The sequence below is a fragment of the Daucus carota genome, chromosome 9, assembly GCF_001625215.2.
Source record: "Daucus carota subsp. sativus chromosome 9, DH1 v3.0, whole genome shotgun sequence".
Classification (NCBI taxonomy): Eukaryota; Viridiplantae; Streptophyta; class Magnoliopsida; order Apiales; family Apiaceae; genus Daucus; species Daucus carota.
The window spans coordinates 8,033,732-8,042,922 of record NC_030389.2 but is presented as its reverse complement, the minus strand read 5'-3'; the positions used below and the strand labels follow the sequence as shown (position 1 = coordinate 8,042,922).

Here is a 9,191-nt window from a genome sequence, read left to right as displayed (position 1 = left end):
CGGTCAAGTGACGTAGTATATGCAGGCGACACTAAAGGTATGGATCTATTGCGTCGGTTATTTAGGAGACGCTAAAAGTAGGCAGAAGCGTCGGTTATCTAAAATGCTGAAACTATAAGTGTAGGCAAGAGCGTCGGTTATATAAAATACCGACACTATAGGTATAGGCATAAGCGTCGCTTAACTAACTGCCGACGCTATAGATATAGGAATAAGCGTCAGTTAACAGAAATGCCGACGCTGTAGGTATAAACCTACAGAGTCGGTTGATAAGAATGCCGACGCTACAAGTATAGACTTACAGCGTCGGTTAACAAGAATGCCGACGCTTAAAGTTTTTTTTAAAAAAAAAATAAGTTTGTTTTACTGATAACCTTAACTTGCAATCTTACATACACAATACACCTCAAAAAAACCTTTTACCAGATACTAAATTCAATGTATAAATGAGTCATTTAACGAAGGTTGTACTTGTATTGTATACATACATACATAAATGTTGATAATGATGGCATTATTTCTTTTTACAAAAAAGAAGCATTGCAATGAAAGAAAAAAATTATGACTGGCTCTGCTGATTATCTATCCAATTGCAAATCACTAGCTTCTCCTAGTTTGAACAGGCCTGTCCGGTATCTCCGTGTGCTTTCATCTTCAGGATTTGCTAATAATGGCTTCCACACTATAACAAACTTCTGACTTATGGATTCCAAGCGCCAGAGAGGGGATCTGTGACTACAAAATATCCCTGTACAAGACATAATCAGAGGAGTTTCGGGTGCAAGATATAAAATTCCATACATCACAATATTAATTTCACAAAATTCTAGTTAATCCATTAAGTAGGTTAAAGCAAACACTACATATGCTACGATTAGTGTCAACTTATTTTTGAATGACAAATATAACACAAAGTCCTTAATTTTAACTATTACTGTAACAGAGAATAGACCAACATAATATTATGCCATATCATTTTATAAACTGCAGGTGTAAATGAGGCTGCGGGTCTTGAATATTTCACTGGAACCTTAAATAGACCTGTAAAGTGTCTTCTTTATTCCCTGATGAAAACTCCCTTGGCAAAATATATGTCCCCATCTGCCAAAAACTCAGGCCCATGACCTGAAGATCGCAGGTTCGAGCCTGTGCACTAAAATCCCCATTGAAATTGACCAAGGGCAAGAGAAAACACAACATTATTACTAAGAACTTGGCAATCCCTGATTAGTGCAATCCTGAGTGTAACTTAATGGAAAAACTATGTGTATAGCCGCAGATAGTGCACAACTGGTCTAAAGACCAAAGTTTGAATTTGTTAATAAAGATTTAATTGACAAATGAAAAGATTTCAACAAGGAACATTTTAAAAAAAAAGAATCAATAGAGTAATGACCTTTACAAATGATATATTATACAAAATTTAATAAGAAAACAATCTGCATCACATAGGTTCTCAAAAATGAGTGAGATTACCTTTAGCAACAAAGAGCATATCAAGGACCTCATTTCCTACAACACATCAACTGTTGAAGTAACTACTTTTTTCATATACTGATAAGCCTGCAAACATAAGGACAGTGGGATATGGTCAACCTCTTTTATACAGTGTTGCGTGGATGATGTGCACTTACATGATATAATTGATGAACAAAGAAAGGAAATCTGTAAATCAGATTGGCATTACCAATGCTCCACAAGCCAGAGTGTGCTAGCCTTCTATGCTTCTATTGCTCCAAACAATAAAACAAAGTGCTCTGTATTTAGAGAAGCCCAGTCTTTAAGAAACACCATATATAATACCCAACTGAAAGTATGATAAATGTATCACATAATCTAATTAGCTAGAAACTAACCATAAATACTTTTCGACAAGTTGGATTGCATTAAGCGCCAAGTTAATCCCGGACCAAATTCTACATCGCTAATCTCCATCTTTGTCATCTTCAGACATTGAAATACTAATTATAATTAGCATCACTCTGATACATAGCTTAGTGGCTCACTCTCAGAATCAAGAAATCCCTGCAGCCTAAGTAATTCAACATATGTATATTCTGGCTGACTAATATTTGAGTGTGCAATAGTGCAAGGTGCCTGAGAAATAAAAAAAATAAATCGGAATTTATGAGAAATTCTAATCTGCCGAAGTTTATATAAAAGTATTTGTCTAATCATATTTGATGATCAAGTGATAATTCTTGTTTAATGGTATTTTCAGTAACATGAGCAATTTCATAGTGCCTCATTGGTTTGCATTGCAGTTTTTACAAGCCAGGAAACTCATTTATTTTATAGCAAGATTTTTTAACAAGATTGAAATATCTTCAGACATTGAAATACACTATAATACCAATCATCTATACATTAAACAATTCATTAAAAAAACCCACCCAAATTATACCGATCTTCTTTTCTTTAGTCATAAAATTGATCGAGACAATTCTCGAATATACATACCAACAAATGTATGATTTTGCATCCAGATAATCAGAAAATCAGCAAGCCTAACAGGATCAATACATAGAAAAAAATAATTTCACAAGAAGGAAGTACAAGAATAAAAATATCAAAATATCTTCGAATAATTACACATGGCGATTCATAAATAAATATCTTAAAAATCAAGAATCGGCAACAAAATAAATTGAATCAGATCCAAAACTAGATAGAAGAAACAAAAAAGCTTACCATAGAGGGAGGGGAGCAACGTCCCAGCCTAGACGCTGTCGTTTTCGGGGACGGCGATCCATGTTTATGTTGGTGTGGGGAAAGTCGATCATACGCTCCGCTCCGTCTCCATGTACATCAAGGATCAAGGATTGTTATAATAATAAATTGGATTAGAGTGTCGAGTCTTAAGTCTCAACTCTCAACCCTAATTTACAGGCTTCAGATATGACACGGGCTTTGTTTTGTTCGTCTGTTGGGCTTCTTTTACTGTAAATCTGAACGCATAGTAGACGGCCATGACTTGTCTTAGCAAAAAAATGTTTATACATCAAATTAATATTGATCGGCAGGTGAAAATTGGTTTTAATCCAAAAAATTAATTTCTAATTTATATTTATACAAACCTCTCATGCTTAAATTAAATATTCCCTCTTGTCGCGTTTGACTTTTTACACGTGTATTTAGAAGGTTTGACCACATGCTTAAAATTAGTATTTTTAAAATTTTCTTTTTTAAAATAAAAATATTTATGTAATATTTTTATTTTGGAAAAAAATTTATAAAAATAGTAACATTTGCTATATGATCAAAACACCTAAAATTACGTGTAAAAAGTCAAACGTCCAATATAACGGACCAGAGAGAAGATCTTTTGTCTAAATTTGTGATATTCAATGCAAATTATTCTATTTCTCATTTTTAAAGGACACGCAAAACTTCTTATTTCTAAAATGGATAATAATAAACAATAATTGTGGGATATTTTTCATACTATAAAAAAATGAAAAAATCCCAGAATTTTTCATTATTATAATATTAATATATTAAATGTTTTCTTAATTCTTTTAAATATTTTATATTATAATTTTCATAACTAAATATGTCGTATACTACTACCAAATTATAACAACCGTACCTTACAAAAGAAATTAAAAAAATATAACAACCGTATTTAAAAAATTCATAATTTGGTATATGTCATTGTCACATCTCTTCTTATTAAACTTTCCAACGCAACTCGTAAATGTGATCTTTTTATTCATCTAATTTCACAAAAAATATATTAAATTTATTCTCGTGATAGTAACCTTAAAAGCAAAAATAAATATAGGGTACTGAAAATTACATTATACCTATTCTAAATTATTAATAGATACAAAACTCCCTCCGTCCCAAAAAGATTTTCCGGTTTGATATGTCGGGATTGTTCATAACATGAGACAAATTACTAATTTACGTCTAATCTATAAGACTAAATATAGTCATGAGTGATTTTGTTGGTTTCGTATTTATGAGTACTTTAACACGGTGAAGTTTTATATTTAATACTGATATGAAATTAAAGATATTAATCATTAAAATTGTGTGTTGGCAAACGTGATAAAAGCAAACAGGAAAAGTGTTTAGGGACGGAGGGAGTAAAAGTCATCAAAAAAAATTAAATTATTCAAGATAATTAGGTTAATGAAAATTCTCAATTATTTGAAAATATAATTTTTATTACAAATATTAAAAATAATCAATTTCAAACTTTTCAGGATGGTTTAATTACTCAAAATATAAATAATTAAAAAATTGACACAAATAAATATTAATGAGAATTTGAATTTTAAAGATAATACGCAGAGAGCCGACACTCACCAAACTCAAATCTGCAGCTCAGCTTCCCACCTTCCTGCCCTGCATGGAGTCGGGGAGAAGTAAAAAAATGACTTTAAAAAAAAAACATTAACACTTTTAGTGTCGGTCAAATATAAGGCGACGCTAAAGGGTTAGTTTAGGCGTCGGGTAAGCAGAAACCGACGCTAAAGGAATAGTTTTAGGCGTCGGTTGTTTATGACCGACGTTGTAGGAATATTCTAAGCGTCGGTTGAGTAATGACCGACGCTACAGGGTCTATTTTAGGCGTCGGCTGAGTAAAGACCGACGCTGTAGGATTAGTTTTAGGCATCGGTGGCTTTTGCCGACGCTAAAGGTTGGTTTTAGTGTCGGCTGACTAAAGACCGAAGCTAAAGGGTCAGTTTTAGGCGTCGGTTGTCTCATGACCGACGCAAAAAGTCCAACACAAATGACATTAAGTGTCGGTTAGGCTAACAACCGACACCTAAAGTACGTTTATGCCACGGCTCTCTATATAACCGACGCTAAAAGTGCGATGCTAAAAGACATTTCTGTACTAGTCATGACTGGTCAACTATCCCTATTTAAGAGAGACTATTTTAGACAATAACATGTCATGTTAACATGGGCAGTTTCATTCATATTGACGAGGATTTACTTGATAAAACTTATCTCCACTCCATCACCATTTTTCCTATATAATTGATCATGAACTTCTAGTGAAAAATACAATAGAGATGTGATCCATGAAAAACATGAAAAGTCTTTCCACAAGAAAAATGCTACCTTAATACTCTATGAAGTAAGTATAATAATTATGTCCACTCTTCTCTCGTGTCTTTATATTCTAAAAGATTGTTTTGTAACTAAATTTAAATCCCTTATTCCACTCCTCTATTTAACCATTTTCTATTAAGATAGATGTGCATATTACAATTCTTATATCCTTTCCTTTTCTCCATCATTTAAATTGACAATTCATTTATTGACTCCTTTAGCAAAGTTATTTATTGAGTATTGTAACGCACCCATACCCATATCCCATGGATCTAGGCTGCCACACCATGATTTGTATACATGTCTTATTATACAAACTCTCACCTCACAAGTCCAGTGTTGAGCGTCTCCTTACAACTATGTCTAAATTATCATTACAATAGTCATCCTTGTCGAATGGAGGTACCTTGATTCCTAACTTGTGTGGAGACATGTCTTTCGATTTAAGTTCGGAACTAGATTTACAATTTTTAGTGATCTCAGATCTGTATGTTGATCGGTGTAGCCATGATACGAATTGTTAGGTCCAAATAGACATAGAGAGTCCTTGAATCCATCTTTACCAAATTATCCGTTTCGTTCAATTTAACTCGATTTTCAGAATGTTCATTTGAGTTCGTCTTCAATCGAAAAAAGTAGCAATAATTATCGTTCCATATATTAACCTCGAGGGTGCTATAAATCCCACTTGTAAGTTGGTTACAAGACTACAAGTTCACACTCACACAATACACTCGTCTACTAATCGTTCATTCTAAGCTCTCTAAGTGTATATGTGAAGTGTGTGCACAGTTACAATTGTGTGTAGTTGTTTTCAAATGAAAGAAAAAGCTCTATTTATAGGCTTCATTCCTTAACCATGGTTAAAAGGAGTTGGATCCAAGAATGCAGTTCGATCCCAGGCTATGAGTTGGTCCTATCACATTGATCACCATGGAGTTTTAATTACTTAGACAAAATCTTGAGTAACAGAGTGGTTCAAAGAGAGATGCATTGTAGTTGGCGCCAGGTTAACTAACTAGGGTTAGTTAAACTTGAGTTGGCGCCAAGTGAAGAGTTGGTTCCACCCTGTGTACTTGAGATTCTTTGCCTTAGTAATTATGCACCATTCATGAGTTGGCTCCTTACACTGGAGTATTGTGAGCGCCAACTAAACATATATATATATATATATATATATATATATATATATATATATATATATATATATATACCTTTAATTCCTTGAGGATGCGGATTAATCTTGGAGCAATAACTTCTACAATTTGACTTGATCAAATATCCTGTTGAATAAATACGATGAACCGCTTCGTACGTGTTGACGTTTAGTGCACTAGTCCGGTTCACAAATGACTAACACCAAAAGTGAACTTTGTATTGGCTTTAATGAATAACTTTGATTAGTCAGTTCGGAGTTAGGAATGCTTCGAATTTTGATTATAAATAATCATTGAGAAGACACTGAAACCCATTAGCATTGATACTGAATCTGTAGACTGCTTTGATCAGTGAATCACTTAAACTTTATTGGTCACTGAGGCCTAAACATTTTAATAAACTTCTTTCAGGGACTTATAAGTGCTTCAGATTTCTTGACTGTCTGATCCCAGGTAACCTGATATTCATTGCGTAAATTCCTATACACTACTTATTCATTGTTCCGTCTTGATTATACTGTTAGGCTATCTCTATTACATATTACGTTACATTATGCTTTACATATATTATCTTGAGTTTCGATGAATTCTATTGTTATTGTCCCTCAGACACCAAACCCTTTATAGACTTAATTCTAACTTCAATGTGTCTCTTTGTTTTAGCATTATTCTTGGCACTTCTGATCATGTCAATAGTTGTAAGGCTATCACAATGAACAGAAATTGCTGGTAGCGGTCGACTTACTACAGGTTTCCTTAACATTAGTCCATGCAACCAATCAGCCTTTGTCCACATGACATTAATGCACAACTCAGCCTCAAAAGCGAACCGAGTTATAATAGTCTGTCTGGTTGAATTCCAGGTTACTACTCCACCCACAAGGGTAAATCTAGTCACTCCATTGGAATTAGACCTCTTAGCCATCCAACTTGCATCATTATATCCCCAAGCACACCATAAAACATCCTGTAGTGCAAACCGAGATATATAGTATCTTTTGGATATCTAAGTACACTGTCCAGAGCATCGCAGTAAGATTTGTGTAGACAGCTTGTATATCTTGCTAACTTAGACACAGAATACGAGATATCTAGTCTAATACCATTAGCTAGATACTTCAAACTCTCAATAATTTAAGAATATCATAACCGATACATATATAGGCACACCTGATTCATTTTTCATAAGAGCGACTTTAGGATCATATGTTGTACAAGTGAATCTACAATCCAAATAACTGTATTTTTCATGTATAGATTTCACTATATAATGAGATTGTGACAAGGTTATTTCCTCAGTTGCCTGAGTCAACTTAAGTCCACGAATCACGCTAGCCTCACACATATCCTTCATTTCAAAGTACCTTTCCAGAAACTCTTTGTCTCGTTAATGATATCAATATTACTTTTATACAGTAGTATATCATCCACATACAAGAACTATGTTCATTTACTTTAACCTTATAGTAGACACACTATTCATTATCATTAACTACAAAATCAAGTCAAAATAAGTTTATCAAACTTTTTGTGCCAGTCTCTAGGAGCTTGTTTGAAGCTATAAATAGCCTTGTCTAAATTACATAATCTTCTCTTGTTGTCAGATGCAACCAACCCCTCAGGGTGATCCATAAAAATATCTTCTTCAAGATCTCCATGAAAAAAAGCTACATCCATTTGATGGACGATAAGTGTTATGAATCGAAAACGAGAGGGTGAGCTTCATGTTTTTGACTGCTCTCATTAGTCGAAGCTCGAATGGTCCTTACGATATGCCTACGTATCTTTACTAGTCTAAAAATTCAAGTCAAAAATTCTAGTTGTGTGGGGTTGAGCCTTATATAGTAGTTTCCCAAGTCTTTGAGATGGACTAGGTTTAGGTTTTATAGTTTGAGATATAATACAAGTATGTTTTTATCATTACCTATAGTTGTTCTTGATTATCGAGAAATCTTGGTGGTTATCCTTTGGGAATTTGGAAGCCATTTACAACTCTTAGTGATAACATTCTAGATCCTCTCTAACTGGACTAGAAATTCAAGATACGGGTCATGATGAGGTTGGTGCTTGGTCCTTATTTTTTAATTTTTCTAAATATTGTTGGTTGTAAATTCAAACCTTTAAAAAGAACTTACAACCCTCTCAAGAATATACAATTACAACATGCATACACTTTGAAAATATATAAAAAAAGTTGTTAATGAGATATACTTATAAAAAATTTCATTGTTTCTTTGTTAGCACTTATACCCAAATCTAAAAGTGAGTTGGAATTCTTAACAATGCTTTAATTCCTTTCAAGATAATAGGTAATATTTTATAAAGTGAAAGAATATATGTTTTATGTACTATAAAATAGATGTAAAAAAAACTAACTTTTTATATTTGTTGAATGACCCACAACTTGCACAATGAAAGGTTACCACATGTTAATTGGGAGTACTTGGCTCCAACTATTGACCAAAGCACATGCTCATCATTAATTAAAAAGTGGGAGAGAGTAATATGCAAGATTTGACAAATATATAAAACCATCTTCTCTCCTTTTCACAAGGGATTTTAAAGAACAAATGAAGTGGAATAATGTAAAAAAAAGATTTAAAAAGATCCATAGACAAGATACTTGTGAAATTCATGATTTATTCTTGTATAAAAATTTTCCAGGTTGAAGAAGAAGTGGAAAACTAAAAATAAGAAAAAATAAAAGAAATAAAGATTTTTCGAATTTTTAAGAAGCTTGTCTCGCCATTAACTTAAAGACAAATAATTCATGAAAATAGAAACAAACACACAAATTTTGAAATAAATAGACTAAACTCATAGTGTCTATTCACATTATTAAAATTATTTTGGCAAATGGTAACTTTATATTAAGTAATAATAATTTTCATTACAGACCTCATTCAGACCATCTAAATTCTATAATTGGTAGGAGTAGTTTGCAAATTTGTTGAGAATATTATT

At 32.9% G+C, this 9,191-nt stretch overlaps 1 long non-coding RNA gene across 3 annotated transcripts; it reads right to left on the bottom strand.

Annotated features, from left to right (window-relative positions):
* Positions 1–406: 406 nt before the first annotated feature.
* LOC108200879 (uncharacterized) lies at positions 407–2,964 on the bottom strand. Of its 3 annotated transcripts, XR_001802854.2 has the most exons (5): positions 2,692–2,964; positions 1,857–2,097; positions 1,688–1,757; positions 1,477–1,563; positions 407–748 (listed from the first exon to the last, which is right to left on the bottom strand). It is a non-coding gene; the product is annotated as an uncharacterized LOC108200879 (long non-coding RNA). The 3 variants fall into 3 exon arrangements; XR_010287226.1 differs by having other exon boundaries at positions 1,688–2,097; XR_010287227.1 differs by having other exon boundaries at positions 1,688–1,944.
* Positions 2,965–9,191: the final 6,227 nt, after the last annotated feature.